The sequence below is a fragment of the Stegostoma tigrinum genome, chromosome 11, assembly GCF_030684315.1.
Source record: "Stegostoma tigrinum isolate sSteTig4 chromosome 11, sSteTig4.hap1, whole genome shotgun sequence".
Classification (NCBI taxonomy): domain Eukaryota; kingdom Metazoa; phylum Chordata; class Chondrichthyes; order Orectolobiformes; family Stegostomatidae; genus Stegostoma; species Stegostoma tigrinum.
The window spans coordinates 20,157,504-20,175,631 of NC_081364.1; the positions used below are offsets into that span (position 1 = coordinate 20,157,504).

The window sequence follows — 18,128 nt, forward strand, 5'->3', positions numbered from 1 at the left end:
GGATAGGCCTATCCCTGTAATGAAGCTAGCCAGGTCGGGGTTTTTGGGTGCAGGCTCACGACCCAAACTACCCGCCGCTCTTTAAAAGCACTGATGAAATTTGGAAACCTCAGCAATGGGAAACAGCAATTCCACAATCGGGAATGGTCCCACCATTTCCGAAGGGCTGCCAAATCACCACAACTTGGCAAAAAAACTCAAAGCCAAGAAAACTGATTTGTCTTTTGAACTGTTCCAACTATCCAAGGAGTCCTGGGCAAGAGATAATTTTATTACACGGCATCTAACCACCTATAGGAGATATTCACAGGTTGTAAGGATTAAGGTTAACTCTCCATTAATTGTTCTGAAACAAGGAAAATTGAAGGTGTTAAAACTAGCACAATTAAACCTCTAGAACTAACCTTGTCATTTCATTCACTATCAGTAATTAATAATGGTTATTTTACTAGACTTAAGTGAAATGTTGCAAAGTAAAATATTTGCATCATTATGAAATGGACTGCAAACTACAGGGGCCAGAATAGTCTTTGTACAATGGAGCCAAAGAGTTTTGAACTGCATCAACTGCTCTGGGCAAGGGTTTCAGCGCTTTGCAGAACTACAATGATCACTCAGAATGCTGGTTGTTTTAACAATGAACTAATGCCACTCACACTTCCAATGACACTTCACAGCAAAGCACACAATTCTGCAACGCTGGAAATCTAAAGCAAAAGTAAAACATACTGGTAGTTTTCAGCAGGCCAAACAATACCTGTAGAGAAACATAAGCTGAACCTCTCCAGTCAATACACCCTCATGAATCAGGAGGAGTAGACTATTTAGCTGTTCAAAACTGTTCTGCCATTCAATAAGGTCATGGTTGATTTGCCTGTGTTACAAATTCCTCTTTCTAATCTATCTTCAATACCCACTATTACCTTTCATAGAACATAGAACATAGCACAATACAGCGCATTACAGGCCCTTCGGCCCTCGATGTTGCGCTGACCTGTGAACTAATCTAAGCCCCTCCCCCTACACTATCCCATCATCATCCATATGCATTTCCTAATAAGAATCCATCTATCTCCACCATAAAATTGTTCAATGACTGTGTTTCCAGCACTTCCTAATGTTAGAACCTTAGCTGACTTTTCATTATTTTTATTTTCATTCTTTTATCAACTTTGATTTGGAGTTGGGAGCTGGAAATTTTAAGCTGAAGATAGTTTGTGAACTTTGGGGAACGGGTTGTGGTAAACGGAAAAGAACAGACCAAACAAACTTCAGCTTGGTTGTGAGGTGAGACCTGGAGATTAATTGATTTTGGATTGAAAAGACAGACAAAGTGACCCTGGGAAGGGCACTGTGTTTACTCAGAGTCATAGATCCACAGAGTCATAGAGTCATACAGCACGGAAACAGACTCTTCGGTCCAACATGTACATGCCAGTCAAGTTTCTCAAAATAAACTAAACTGGCTTGCACTTGGCCCATATTTCTCTAAATCTTTCCTACTCATGTACCTATCTAAAATTCTTTAAATCTTGTAACTATACCTGCATCTACCACTTCCTCTGACAGTTGATTCCACACACAATCCAACCTGTGTGAAAAAGTTGCCCTTCAGGTCCCTTTTAAATCTTTGTCCTCTCAGCTTAAAAATATGCCTCCTAGTTTTGAACTCACCCAGCCTGGGAAAAAGCCCTTTGCTATTCACATATTCTATACCCCTTATGATTTTATAGACCTCTATAAGGTCACTCCTCAATCTCCTACGCTCCAGTGAAAAAAGGTCTCAGCCTATCCTTATAACTCAAAGCCTCCGGTCCTGGCAACATCCTGGTAAATCTTTTCTGAACCCTCTCCAATTTAATAATATTGTTCCTATAGCAGGGTGGCGAGAATTGTACACAGTATTCCAAAAGTGGCCTCCTCATCATCCTGTACAACCTTGACATGACATTTCAACTCCTATTTGCAATGATCTAAGCAATGAAGGCACATGTGCTAAACACATTCCTCACCACCCTATTACTGGTGATGCAAATTTCAAAAGAATTATTTACCTGAACCCCTAGGTCTCTCCGCTCGACAACACCACCCAGGGCCCTACCATTAACTGTATAAGTCCTGCCCTCGTTTCTTTTACCAAAATGTAATACCTCGCATTTATCCAAATTAAACTCTATCTGATACTCCTCAGATCATTGGCCCAATTGATCAAGATCCCATTGTACTCATAACATTCTTCAGAGACGACTATATCACCAATTTTGGTGTCATCCACAAACTCTCAAACATTGCCTCCTAAATTCTCCACTGGTCACAGGCCTCCCGGCTGAAAACCAACCCTCCAGCACCAGCCTCTTCTCCCACCATCAAGCCAATTTTGTATACAATTGGCAAGCTCTCTCTGAATCCCATGTGATTTAACATAATTAATTAGTCCACAATGTAGAAAACTGCCAAAGGGTGTACTAAAGTTCAGTATGGTAATATCTATTGCTCTGGCCTCATCAATCCTTTTGGTTACATCCTCCAACAAGCTCAATCAAGTTTGTGAGACACAATTTCCCACACATAAAGCCATGCTGACTATCCTTTTCTGATCAAGGGTCTAGGCCCGAAACATCAGCTTTTATGCTCCTAAAATGCTGCTTGGCCTGCTGTGTTCATCCAGCTCCACACTTTGTTATCGCTGACTATCCCTAATCAGTCCTTGCCTCTCCGAATGCATTTATATCCTATCGCTCAGAATCCCTTCCAACAACTTACCCATCACTGATGTCAAACTGTCAGGGATATAGTTCCCAAACTTCGCCTTGCAGCCTTTCTCAAATATAAAGTACAACACTAGCCACCCTCCAGTCCACCGGCACCTCACCCATGGCTGTTGATGGTACAAATATCTCTGCTAGAAGCTGTGCAATTTCTTCCTTAACTTCCCACAATATCCTGGGATACACTGACCAGGTCCCACAGATTTACCCACTTTTATGTTTTTTTAAAACCTTCAGCACTTCTTCCTAGAATGTAATGCGGACTGTTTTCATGACATCAATATTTACTTCCCCGTGTTCCCTAGCTTCCATTTCTTTCTCCACAGTACAAACTGATGTAAAATATAGATTGGTATCTCTCCCATCTCCTGTGGTTCCACAAATGGAAAACCTTGTTGATCTTTAAGGGGATCTATTCTCTCCCTATTTGCTCTTTGGCTTTAATGTTCTTGCAGAATCTCTGGATTATCCTCAGCCTTGGCACATAAGGTTACCTCATATGACCTTTCTGTGTTCCTGATTTCCCTCTTAAGATCACACCTACACCCTTTACACTCTTCAAAAAAAATGGTGGAAGGAGAGTAGTATGGATCATGCATCTGCTCCTGAGTTTGCAGATTTCTCCTGCAATTTTCCTCTGGTTTTTCTAGAAAATTTTAAGTTGTTTTTGGAACTTGTATATTCCAAAAGACAACATGAAAAAAAACATGAGGGAGGAGAGAACAAAAACAGAATTTGCTGGAAAAGCACAGCAAGTCTGGCAGCATCTGTGAAGAAAATATCAGAGTTAAACGTTCAGGTCCCGTGACCCTTCCTTAGAATTAGTTTTTAGGAGGAAGGAGAGATTGAATGACACGGAGCTTGTGGCCTGACCACATGTTAGTCGAGATGTCAATGGGTCCAGAGATTTTTTTTTGTTGTTTGCAGGGAATTCAGAAGATTGACCTTTTCAACTTGTTTGTCGAGGTTTCGTAGCAGCAGTTCAGGGATCGGGGATTGGCAATCCTTTACACTGATCCAGACATTTGAGAGCTGACTAATAGGATTTGAGGAGGAGGCTATTTTCGTTTGCTGGGAGTTTCAGTTCAGTGCTAGATTTTCAAGATTTAAGTTTTCTTTCCTCTCTTTTGTATGTTTAAAATTAAAAACTGTTGGAGAAGGGTAGTTGTTTTTTTTTAAGAAAGAGGTTACTTTTCACAGCTGCTTCTTTTAAGCTTCATAATGTAGAACATAGTTTTTTTTAAGTTCTCCCAGCATTAATCAGTCTACAGGAGTCAGCAATAATCTGTCTACAAATACTGCATTTGAGAAAAATATAGATTCTTTTCAGCAAATCTAAGTGAGAAAATTTTAAGGGGTAATTATGGAGAGAGATTTTAAAAAGATGAGGGGCAATTTTTTTTAAACACAGAGGGTGGTTCACCTGTGGAATAAACTTTCTGAGATGACAGGTACAAGTATGATGTTTAAAAGACATTTGGACAGGTCCATGAATAGGAAAGGTTTGGAGGCTAGTGGGCTAGGAGTAGATAATGGGGCTAGTTTATTTTGGGTTTATGTTCAGCATGGACAGGTTTGACCGTAAGGCTGTGCTGTACGGCTCTATAACAAATGAGGATAGTTTTGAAGTAAGAAAAAAGCAAGTTAATTTATGGAAGAGCAAGTCAGGGAACAAGGTAGCTCTGATGAATTAAACTGCACTTATTTCAATGCAAGGGGTCTGACAGATGAGGCAGATGACCTCAGGACATGCATGGGAACGTGGGACTAGGACATCATAGCCATTACAGAAACATGGCTCAGGGAGGGACAGGACTGGCAGCTCAAAGTTCTGGGGTTTAGATGCTATTGTAAGGATAGTAAGAGGGAGATTGGTGTTTTTGACTGAGGAAAATATTACTGCTGAACTTAGAGGATATTTCTGAGGGATCATCCAGTGAGGCTATATGAGTGGAACTCGGAAATAAGAAGGGGATGATGACTTGATAGGATTGTACTATAGACCCCCCCCCCCCCACCCCCAATAGTCAGAGGCAAACTGAGGGGCAATTGTGTAGAGAGATTTCAAATATATGAAAGAATAACAGGGTCATAATATTAGGGGATTTTAAAACTTTCCAGACATAGAGTGGGGCTGCCATAGTATTAAGGGCTTGGATGGTGAGGGATTTATTAGATGTGTTCAACATAAGTTTCAATATCAATATGCTGATGGACATGCTAGAGAAGAAGTAAAACCTGACCTTCTTTTGGGAAATAAGGCAGGGCAAGTGACTAAAGTGTTCGTGAGGGAATATTTTGGGACCAGTGTTCGTAATTCTATGAGTTTTTAAATAGTTATAGAAAAGGACAGGCCTTGTATAAAAAAGTTAAAATTCTTAACTAGCGTAAGGCAAAGTTTGATGTTATGAGACAGGAACTTTCAAGAGTTGATTGGAGCAGACTGTGCACAGGTCAAGAGATGACTGGCAAGTGAGAGGCTTTGTAAAGTGAGATAGTGAGTGTTCACAAGCGTTATGTTCCTGTTAGAGTGAAGGGTAAGGCTGATCAAAGTAGGGAACAATGGATGAATAAAAATATTGAGGCTCTGGTCAAGAATTAAAGGAGTCATATATTGGAAGTTGGACATTAAAACTACCTTAAAAGAGTCAGTACATAGTAATGGGTTTCAGCTAGCCTGGAAGAGACTATGTTCAAGAGATGGAAGATACTGAATGATAATTGAAGCTTCAGGAAAACACGGTCAGTCTATCAGGGCAGGCCAGGCATGAAGTTGTTTATTTTTTGAAATATGTTTTCTAGGAACTAATGGCACAGCATGAAAATTTGAAAGCTCCCTGCCTAACCTCCCTCACTGCTCGTGGAAGCCTACAGTAGAAAAAGCTGATTTAGAAATATTACTACCTGTCCTGACTGAAACAAAAAAGGTGATCCTGATCAACATTTGTAGAAAAGCAACTAAGAAGTCCACGTCTATACTTGTGGAACAACACACTGTGAAAGCCATTTTAGTGATCTGGCCAGTTTGTTATTTTCTCTTTTATTTATCTCTTAAACTGTGTTTGTCTGTCTTTTGTGGGGGGCTGGAAAATATTTCACCTTTAAAGCATAGACATTAGATTAACTTGTTAATTTTCCTCTACTAAATTTATTGTTTATTTAATAAACTTAAGCCTTTTGCTCAAGATACTTACCAGTGTCTGGAATTGCTAACACAAGATAGAAAGGCTGATATGGTTCAGCTTTCTGTCTCTGCATAACATAAGGCAGAGGTCCAAATTTACACTAAATGGCCAACCCCCAAATTTTAAAAAGCGTGTGTCTACCTAGAGTAAATACAGTTTCCACATCCATCAGGAACTTATAGTCTTCAATGAAATCACCCTCACTCTTCTAACCACTGGTGAAAACAAGCTTAAGTAATCCAATCTTTCCTCATAAGAAAACCCAGCTATTAGGTTATAAATAATCCAAATAAACCTTGCCTGAATTTATAGCTTTCTTGAAATAAGGAAATCTAATCTTGAATGATGGGCCCTCCTCTAGAATTTTTTTTTCTTGATAGTAGGAAAGTGCTTATTCTGAAATTTCTCTTTAAATGACTGCCACATCTCCCAGTCTCATATCCCATCTCACATTTGCTTACATTCCCACAAAATTGTCCTTATTAAGTTTAGAGTATTAGTTTTAGACCCACTCTCTTCCCTTTCAAACCTGGATATAAAATTCAATCAATTTATAATCACTGCTACCTACAGCCTCAATAACTCTGAGCCCAATTATTAGAGTCATGTAGCACAGAAACTGACCTCATAGTCCAACCAGTCCACGCTGAACATAATCTTAAACTAGCACCACCTGCTGCACATTAACAACCTTTCATTGGAGCTGAAAGATGTTTATATATTACACCAGAACAGAGGACACTCTGCAAGTCATTTATCAACAGAGAATCCCCATTGCATTTTTTGTGCCAAGACACTTGCCAGCCTGATTCAGAAACATAGCATCACTGCTTCAGTGTCACTGGGTCAAAATCCTGGAATTCTCTCCCTAACAGCACTGTGGGTCTACCTAAAGTGCATCAACTTCAGCAGTTCAATGAAGCAGCTCACCACTACCTGCTCAAGGACATCAAGGGGTAGGTAATAATGTTGGCCCAGCCAGGGATGCCCACATCTCATGGGTGAATAAAATAAAACTGTTCTGCTGCACTTATTCCATGTTACCACTTTCTGCTTTAGGAGAGAAAATGCAGGCTATGGTTGATGTCTGAAATTGTTAAAGTCAAATTAGGACCAGAAGGCTGTGAAGTGGCTAGTGGTAGTCTGAGGGGGGCTATTTTGATCAAAGGCTGAATCAGACAGTCAATGGGTGTTGTGCTAATGAGGTTCATCTGTTTGTAAGTTTATATTAGCATACACAATTGGTCTTAATGCTGTTGAAATTTGCCTGGAGGTACTAAATTAGCCATCTGCTAGTTAAGACTCCATTGTTAATCAGATGCATAGGTTCTCAGACTTTACATTGAAGACTTTGGAGAAGGTTCATAAGTAGAAGAATGCCCTGTACCTGAAGAAAGGAAGAAGTCTTTTTCTCTACTTATCACTCTTTCCTGCAGCCTCTGGTGTTTTTCTGGGTTTATTATGTCCTCAAATTCCTTCTGCAAACCAAGGAGAAAGTCTAACAACAAGATGCCAATGGCCAAGTATTGGCTTTCTCCTGGTGACTCCCATGAGTATCAGAGAAATTAGACAAGTATAGCACTTGTTCTTTTTAGGCAAAGCCTAATTTCTAGAGTAAATATTGGTAATGTTTAGCAAAATGTTCAAGAAATGCTTCCATTATGTTTCAAATATCCTCTTCAAAACTCCAGTAACAAGTGAAAAATGAATTAACCTAATAAGCAGTGCTTGGAATTCTCCACAGTGACTTGTTTATTCCAATTCAGCTGATCATTGTTAAGAGAGGTCACTAGATTAAGTGTTATCAACCATAATGGTGTGCAGCCTCTTTAAGGAACAACACTAGGTGATCTGATTTGTCAATTATCAAAAACTATTAGTAAGGCATTTTTGTGGTGTACTGATAGTATTCCTGTCCCTGGACAAGAGACTTGGTTTCAAGACCCACTTGCTTGAGACGTGTGTAATAATGTTCCTGAACAAGTGTTTTTTTAAGAGATAACAAGACGTGAAGCTGGATGAACACAGCAGGAAAGCTGATGTCTTGGGCCTAGGCCCTTCATCAGAAATGGGGGAGGGGGAGGCAGATCGAAGATGGATAGAGGAGAAGATAGTGGAGAGTAGTCAGACATGTTAAAGAAGCAGGGATGGAGCCAGTAAAGGTGAGTATAGGTGGTGAGGTAGGGAGGAGATAGGTCAGTCCAGGGAGGGTGGACAGGTCAAGGGGGTGGGATAATGTTAGTAGGTAGGAAATGGGGGGGTGTGGCTTGATGTTCGAGGAGGGGATAAGTGAAAGGAAGAGCAGGTTAGGGAGGTGGGGATGAGCTGGGCTGGTTTTGGGATGCAGTAGGAGGGAGGGGAAGCTTGAAGCTTGTGAAATCCACACTGATACCATTGAGCTGCAGGGTTCCCAAGTGGAATGTGAGTGGTTGTTCCTGTAACCTTCGGGTGGCATCGTTGAGGCACCGCAGAAGGCCTAGAAAAAGAACATCCCATCTAAGGAATGGGACGGGGAGTTGAAATGGTTTGTGACCAGGAGGTGCAGTTGTTTATTGTGAACCGAGCATAGGTGTTCTACAAAGCGGTCCCCAAGCCTCCGCTTGGTTTCCCCAGTGTAGAGGAAGCCACACCAGGTACAGTGGATGCAGTATACCACATTGGCAGATGTGCAGGTGAACATCTGCTTGATGTGGAAAGTCATCTTGGGGCCTGGGATGTGGCTGAAGGAGGAGGTGTGGGGGCAGGTGTAGCACTTCCTGCGGTTGCAGGGAAAAGTGCTGGGGGTGGTGGGGCTGGAGGGGAGTGTGGAGCAGACAAGGGAGTCACAAGGTCCCTCCGGAAAGCAGGCAAGGGTCGGGTTGGAAAAATGTCTTTGGGGTCGAATTGCAGATGGCAGAAGCGTTGGAGGACAATGTGTTGAATCTAGAGGTTGGTGGGGTGGTACGTAAGGACGAGGGGGATTCTTTTTTGGCAGTTATTGCGTGACGGGGGGGGGGGGGTGAGGGATGAGTTGCGGGAAATGCTGGAGACATGGTAGAGGGCATTCTCGACCACTGCGGGTGGGAGGTTGCGGTCCTTGGAAAAAACAAGGACATCTGAGATGTACGGAAGTGGAATGCCTCATCCTGGGAGCAGATGTGGTGGAGGCAAAGGAATTGGGAATAGGGGATGGCATGTTTGCAGGAAGGTGGGTGGAAGGAGGTGTATTCTAGATAACTGTGGGAGTGGTTGGGCTCGAAATGGATATCGGTTTCGAGGTGGTTGCCCGAGATGGAGACAGGTCCACGAAGGTGAGGGAGGTGTTAGAGATGGTCCAGGTGAACTTAAGGTTGGGGTGAAAGGTGTGGTGAAGTGGATGAACTGTTCGAGCTCCTCGAGGGAGCACAAGCCGGCGTCTATACAGTCATCAATGTAACGGAGGAAGAGGTGGGGTTTAGGGCCAGTGTAGTGCGGAAGAGGGATTGTTCCACGTAACCGACAAAGTTGCAGGCCCATGTGGGTACCCATAGCCACCCACTTCCTCTGTAGGAAGAGGGAGGAATTGAAAGAGGATTTGTTGAGGGTGAGGATGAGTTTGGCTAGGTGGATGACGGTGTCAGTGGAGGGGGACTGGTCAGGCTTGTGGGACAAGTGCTACACCTGCCCCCACACCTCACCCCCATCCCAGGCCCCAAGATGATGTTCCACATCAAGCAGATGTTCACCTGCACATCTGCTAATGTGGTATACTGCATCCGCTGTCCCCATTGTCTCCTCTACATCTGGGAAACCAAGTGGAACTTGGGGACCACTTTGCCAAACACCTATGCTCGGTTCCCAATAAACAACTGCACCTCCCAGTTGTGAACCATTTCAACTCCCCCCTCCCATTCATCAGATGCTATGTCCATCCTGGGCCTTCTGCAGTGCCACAATGATGCCACCGGAGGTTGCAGGAACAGCAACTCATATTCCACTTTGATACCATTGGGCTGCAAGATTCCCATGTGGATTTCACCAGCTTCAAAATCTCCCCTCCACCCACTGCATCCCAAAACCAGTCCAGTTCATCCCCACCTCCCTAACCTGTTCTTCCCCTCACCTCTCCCCCCATCCCACCTCAAGCTGCACCCCCACTTCCTACCTACTAACCTCATCCCGCCTCCTTGACCTGTCTGTCCTCCCTGGACTGACGTATCTCCTCCCTACATCCCCACCTACACTCGCCTCTACTGGCTCCATCCCTGCCCCTTTAACTTGTCTGTCTCCTCTCCACCTATCTTCTCCTCTATCCATCTTCGATCCACCTCCCCCCCTCTCCCTATTTATTCAGAACCTTCTTCCCCTCCCCCATTTCTGAAGAAGGTTCTCGGCTCGAAACATCAACTTTGCTGCTTAACCTGCTGTGTTCATCCAGCTCTACACCTTTGTTATCTCAGATTTTCCAGCATCTGCAGTTCCTATTATATCTGGGTTTTCTTAAAATCAGTTTGCAGTAAATTAATGATAAACTGCACTGTTGCTTGAGATTCTAATTTTGGTTACCTCTTTCCTTCCCAATTGCCTCAAGTTCCTTTTTCATTGAGCTTGTATTAAGTTTCTTTAGAACAGTGAAAGTGCTGATGTCAGGTCAGAATTGGATACACTCTCTCCCTCCATCTCCACTCTTTTTCAATCTGGCTGAACTTATCTTCACATTGAACAACTCTGAATAAAAGAATTCCTGCCCCACCTCACTGACCCACTTCCCAATCCACATCTTCTCAACAGCTGTTTATCAGAAACATTTTCCAGTTCGGCTTGAAAGTCATTATCCTCAAATGTTCTGCCTTTCTCTCTCTACAGATGCTTCCTGACCAATGGAGTATTTCCTGCAGTTTCTGTTTTTACTTCTAAAGAATGCAAATAGTTCCTTAATTATTGCACAACAGTGCTTTCTCAACATTAAAACACTAAGTATTGTTCATTGTGTTGTACAGACAGGAAACTGGGAGCTAATGCCTTAAAAATTCCTTAATTACAGTTACAACACTTTAACTAGCTTTCAACACAATGGTGGGTTCAAACATCTTTAGGTCAGAAACAATCATGTGACAGTATCATAGTCTAAAAGAACCCACGCCCTTCTAAAGCATTATTTGTGTTTGGGAATATGCTATATTAACATTTATTTAGAGAAAATTACCAGACCTGTTTTTTGCCAATCCCAAATCAGAAACCTACATATTCTACAATTTCAAATTTGCCTGTAATGGTAAATATCTTCACTATACTTGTGTTTGAATTTGTTGCCACTCAAGCAATGTATAATTCACAAAGGTGGGGTTTCACCAGTGGCCCAGGGTCTTGCTGAAAATCAGGCCTTCATCTTACATCCCTAATCAGCATGGTTAATTTTGCAATTCACCTTTCTTGAGGGAAATAAACCGCATGATAAGCATGCACAAGCTCTATTTCACTGTACAATCAGGTGATCTTCATGAGGTTGGCAGAGCTCAGCCATAAAAAATGGACATATCACAGTCAAATGGGTGTGGCACACTTAATTGGGTATGCCCATAAAGCAAGGTTGCTGTTGGTACGGCAAATGAATGTTTTGAAGTCTAGTTTTTGGCAGTCAACGTTTCTCTACTTATTCAATGTCCTGTGTAATTTTTTTTTGCTGAAGGCCAAAACTTTTGAGATGCACATTTCTGGAGCCAGGCTAATAATTGCGACAACACAGGTTTCAATTTACAGAGCCAAAGGCATGAGAATCCTATTGGGTGTTCCTACAGTGCTGATTCAAAGAACAAAGAAAATTGCAGCACAGAAACAGGCCCTTCAGCACCCCCCCCCCCCCAAGCCAGTGCTGATTCAGATACTTTATTGAAGCCTGTTGCCTGTTTTCCAAGGATCTGAATCCCTCTGCTACCTGCCCATTCATGTATCTATCTAGATACATCTTAAGTCATGCTATCATGCCTGCCTCTACCACACCTGCTGGCAATGCGTTCCAGGCACCCACCACCCTCTGCGAAAAGAATTTTTCACTCCTATCTCCCTTAAACTTTTCCCCTCTCACCTTGAAATTGGGACCCCACTCTGTGTTGCGGGGGGGGGGGGAATGTTTCTTGTTATGCACCCTGTCTATACCTCTCATGATTTTGTTGACCTCAGTCAGGCCCCACCTCAACTTCTGTCTTTCTAATGTAAATATTCCTAATCTACCCAACCTTTCTTCATAGCTGGCAACATCCTGGTGAACCTCCTCTGCACCCCCTCCAAAGCATCCACATCCTTTTGGTAACGTGGTGACCAGAACTGTACGCAGTGTTCCAAATGTGGTCAAACCAAAGTCCAATACAACTGTAACATGGCCTGCCAACTCTTGTACTCAATACCCCGTCCGATGAACGAAAGCATGCCATCTGCTGCCTTGATCACTCTATCAACCTGCGTTGCCACCTTCAGGGTACAATGGACACCCAGATCTCTCTGTATCAATTTTCTCCAGGGCTTTTCCATTTACTGTATAGTTTGCTCTTCAATTGGATCTTCCAAAATGCTTCACCTCTCATTTGCCTGGATTGAACTCCATCTGCCATTTCTCTGCCCAGCTCTCCAATCTACCTAAATTCTGCTGCATTCTCCGGCAGTCCCCCTCACTATCTGCTACTCCACCAATCTTAGTGTCGTCGGCAAACTTGCTAATCAGACCATCTATACCTTCTACCAGATCACTTATGTATATCACAAACAACAGTGATCCCAACACAGATTCCTGTGGAACAACACGGGTCACAGTCCTCCATTTTGAGAAACTCCCTTCCACTACAACTGTGTCTCCTGTTGCCCAGCCAAATCTCTATCCATCTCGCTAGTACACCCTGGGCCCCACGCAACTTCAATTTCTCCATCAGCCTACCATGAGGGACCTTATCAAATGCCTTACTGAAGTCCATGTATATGACATCCACAGTCCTTCCCTCATCTATCAACTTTCTCTTCGTCAAAGAATTCTATCAAATTGGTAAGACATGACCTTCCCTGCACAAAACCATGCTGAATATCACTAATAAGCCCATTTTCTTCCAAATGTAAATAGATCCTATCGCTCAGTATCTTCTCCAGAAGCTTCCCCAACACTGATGCCAGGTTCACCGGTCTATAATTACCTGGATTATCCTTGCTACCCTTCTTAAACAAGGGGACAATACTGGCAATTCTCCAGTCCTCCGGGACCTCACCTATGCTCAAGGATGCTGCAAAGATATCTGTTAAGGCCCCACCTATTTCCTCTCTTGCTTCCCTCAGTAACCTGGGATAGATCCCATTGGGACTTGTCCACCCTAATGCCTTTTAAAATACCCAACACACTCAACCCCCTCCTTAGGCTGACTTGACCTCAAGTAATCAAACATCTATTCCTAACCTCAACATCTGTCATGTCCCTTCTCAGTGAATATTAGTGTAAAGTACTCATTAAGAATTTCCCTCATTTTCTGACTCCTCGCATAACTTCCTTTGAGTGGGCCGACCCTTTCTCTCATTACCCTCTTGCTCCTTATGTATGAATAAAAGGCTTTGGGATTTTCTTTAACCCTGTTTGCTAAACATATTTCATGACTACTTTTATCCCTCTTAATTCCTTGTTTCAGATTGGTCCTACTTTCCTGATATTCTTCCAAAGCTTCATCTGTTTTCAGTTCCCTAGACCTTATGTATGCTTCCTTTTTTCTTTGCGAGTCTCATAATTTCACCTGTCATCCAAGGTTCCCTACTCTTGCCCATTGTATCCCTCATTTTCACAGAGACAAATCTGTCCTGCACTCTAATCAACCTCTCTTTAAAAGCATCCCACATATCAAATGTGGATTTACCCTCAAACAGATGCTCCCAATCTCCATTCCCTAGTTCCTGTCGAATTTTTCTATAGTTGGCCTTCCTCCAATTCAGCACATTTCCTTCAGGACCACTCTAGTCTTTGTCCATCAGTATTCTAAAACTTAGGGAATTGTGATCACTATTCCCAAAGTAATCCCCTACTGAAAATTCAACCACCTGGCTGGGCTCATTCCCCTATACCAGGTCCAGTATAGCTCCTTCCTGAGTTGGACTATTTACAAACTGCTCTAGAAAACCTTCCTGGACACTCCTAACAAATTCTGCTCCATCTAAACCCTTAACACGAAGTGAATCCCAGTCAAAATTAGGAAAATTAAAATCTCCCATCACCACCAGCCTGTTGCTCCTACATTTTCCATAATCTGTCCACATATTTGTACCTCTATCTCACACACACTGGGAAGCCTGTAGTGCAGCCCCAACATTGTTACTGCACCCTTCCTATTTCTGAGCTCTGTCCATATTGCCTCACTGCTCGAGTCCTCCATACTGCCCTCCTTCAGCACAGCTGTGATATACTCTTTGACCACTAATGCAACTCCTCCACCCCCTTTACCTCCCTCTCCATCCCACCTGAAGCATCTATATCCTGGGATATTTAGTTGCCAATCTTGCCCTTCCCTCAACCAAGTCTCAGTAATAGCAATAACATCATACTCCGAGGTACTAATCCAAGCCCTAAATTCATCTGTCTTGTCTACTACACTTCTCGCATTAAAACAAATGCACCTCAGACCACCTGTCCCTTTGTATTCATCATCTGCTCTCTGCCTCCTCTTCCCCTTGGTCACACTGACTTCATTATCTAGTTCCTTTAGGGCCTTAGTTACTACCTCCTTACTGTCCGCTAACCTCCTCATTTAGTTCCCATCCCCCCTGCCACATTAGTTTAAACCCTCCCCAATGGCGTTAACAAAAGCACCCCCTAGCTCAATGGTTTGAGTCCTGCCAGGTGTAGACCATCTGATTTGTAATAGTTCCACTTCCCCCCCCCCCCCAAACCGGTCCCAACGTCCCAAAAATCTGAACCCTTCCCTCCTGCACCATCTCTCAAGCCACTCATTTATCCTGCCTATTCTTTCATTTCTACTCTGACTAGCCCATGGCACTAGTAGCAATCCTGAGATTACTACCTCCTAAGGTCCAACTTTTTAACTTGGCTCCTAACTCCCTAAATTCTGCTTGTAGGACCTCTAGGCATTTTTCACCTATATCATTGCTGATATGCACCACGACAGCCAGCAGTTCACCCTACCCCTTCAGAATGTCCTGCAGTCGATCTGAGACATCCCTGACCCGTGCACCTGGGAGGCAACATACCATTCGGGAGTCCCATCTTCAACCACAGAACCGCCTATCTCCTCCCCTTTTATAATCAAACAATTTTTGAATATTTGAAATAATATTTCATAATCAAGCAAGGCCAATTCATCACGACATAGCACTCAGATCCAACAAAACCCAATATAAAAATAAAAGCTGAAGGTGTCACACTGGTATAGACATGCAATAGAATGAATCACTCTGCAGGCACTATTCCAGGGTTACAGGATTCTTGACAGAAGGTTAGGCTGGGGAAAAGGGAATTGTTAACCTTGGACAGTGGAGATTGCGAAGAGGTTTTACAAAGGTGTACAAAATTATGACAGTTTTGAACTAAGGTAGACAATTAATCGTTGTCTTGATTTAACTGATAATAAAACGACTAGGTGTATAAATTAAGGATCTTGGAGAGGAGAACAGGGGAGATGTTAGGAAGATCATTTCATGCTAAGAAAGTAATGATCTGAAACTCACTGTCAACGTAGGTGATGAAAGTAATCAATGTTTTCATAAGTAAATGGATGCATTCTTGATAGGAAATAAACTTGCTGCAATAAAATGGGGAAATAGGGCTGACTGAATTACTCTACAGACAGCATGTGTACTCTGGACTGAATGGCTAATTTATGTGCAGTTCTAATTCTATGGCTCCAACAGGAAGATCCCTCCCATTCCAACGAGATGCAGAAAAACCTAGAAACGCTATCATATGCATTGAACATCATCTGAACTTCCTGCCAAAAAGAAAATAGAAGCCATAATTAAGGTTGAAAGATATTAAAGTCAATATAAGTTTCTGCCATTTGTGATTCCCTTCAGTACTGGTGAAATGGCAACACCTGAAATTGGAATTTCACTCTTCAGATGCAATCTGGTTGCTCGGTGTTTCCAGCCTTTTCTGCTTTTATTTCAAGTTACTTGCCTTCTGTGTTGCAGGAGCACCCTAGAGCTGGTTTCCCTGATGGTGGGCATTTTCACGCGAAGTCAATCTGAAAAAGGGACCTCAAACAACAGTTCAGACCCTTTATCTGGAAGCCTAAAGGGGAAAACTCCTGCTCCAGTTTAACGGCACATCTTGTTTATCCTCACATAAGATGGCAGATGACCTTATCCACTAAAAGTGGTGGTGTAGTGGCAACAACAATGGGATGGTAATCCATAGGCCCAAGCTAATGTTCTGGGGACGTGTGTTCAAATCCTATTGTTGATTACAAAAGCTATTCTAACAGCAGGCATTGTTATTAAAAAAAAATCCATTTGCTTTACCGATGCCCTACCAATCTAGCCTACATGTGACTCCAGGCTGTCGGAAATATGGTTGACTCTTGACTACCCTTTTGAAATGACCTGAAATGCCAATCAATTCAAGGCAATTAGGGATAGGCAGAAAATGATGACCTTGCCACCAACTCCCAGATCCGACGTGAGAATTAAAACTAAAGGACTGAAATGTGTGCAGTTACTTCCTGTTAGGTAAGGGATTTATTAGGTGTCTGAGGATCTGACAAAATCTGACAGTTAAATCAAGATGTAACACGATCAAATTTCTAGCTCAATGTTTAATTCCACCAATACTTAAGGTTTGAAGGCCATACAGTTTATATTTGGATATGACACAGGAGGCAAGTTGCCAACATTTTTGTTTCCAAGTTGGTGATGCAGCTGAGCCGCCTGGTGATGTTAATTCAGCGATGAATTTAACAACTGCAACGATACAGACAAATAAGCCCACTCACCCAATTTCAAAACTTAATTGAGGCATATGCTTTTTATTTTCCCTGTGAGCTATAAGGCCACTGCCTTTTTGGACTCACTAGCACATGGTCTCATTGCATTTGTGGGACTTTGTCTTAAACCAATGGTTGCTATATTTCCCACATTGCAATAGTAACTTCAACACTATCTATGATATAAAGGTGCAATGGGAGCTCTCAGATCATAAAGGCACAATACAAGTGCATTTTTTTCATTCTTTACTTCCAGTAATGGACATCGCCTTCCACTTAAACAATTTTAGTTTGCCCCCACACTGCCATGCATTCCTTTCAGGTGATGCTCATTCTATCAGCACCCTTGCTTTTTATAGTTAGGATACGCAACAAAAACTGTCCGTATAAATAATGAATGCAACAATTATAACTTACAATACTATCTGCAGGGAATATGTGACATAAGTTCTACAACTGTATTTTCAATTGATCATTCTATAAAAGGCCCCTGTCCTACTTTCCAGCCTGAAGCTGGGCTGAAGTATTCTGTAAATAGTAAAATAATTCTGATTGCAAGTTATTATCAGAGCATACAGTCATGTAAGGGTGATTACATTCTTTAATATTCTAGATACAAGATCATGTACTGTGTCTGTAACAATGATGATATGTTTGGCATGCAGTGATTGCCAAAACCAGTCATTCTCTGCTAAAATTCATCAAAGCCAGTGTGCCCATTGACACACAACAAATGTTCTGTGTTCAAGAGGTCATTGGGCAGCATGGTGGCGCAGTGGTTGGCAGTGCTGCCTCACAGCATCAGGGGCGCAGGTTTGATTTCAACCTTGGCCGACTGTCTATGTGGAGTTTGCGTGTTGTCCTTGTGTCTGCATGGGTTTCCTCTGGGTGGTCCAGTTTCCTTTGCAGTCCAAAGATGTGCAGATTGGCATGGTCAATCCACCTAATGTGCCTATAGTGTCCAAGGGTGGGCAGGCTAGGTGGCGTAGCCATGGGAAATGCAAGAATAGGGTCAGGGCGTGGGTCTGGGTGTGATGTTCTTTGGAGGGCCGATACAGATTCATTGGGGTGAATAGCCTCTATCAGCACGGTAGGTGATGTATGATTGCCACCCTAATTAAGCCAAATTATTGCCTTATCAATGGAGTAGCACTACAGTAAATGTGCAATATCTGGATATTTCTTGTAAGCAGCACAGTGATTATGAAAAGAAATGATGCAGCTTCACCTCAATCTATGAACACCTTCAGTATCAGGAA

General features: G+C 42.6%; 1 protein-coding gene across 1 annotated transcript in view; it reads right to left on the reverse strand.

Annotated features, from left to right (window-relative positions):
* The window catches only part of stab1 (stabilin 1), a 258,505-nt gene that overhangs the window by 214,778 nt on the left and 25,599 nt on the right, over positions 1-18,128 (reverse strand). The window lies entirely within an intron of this gene.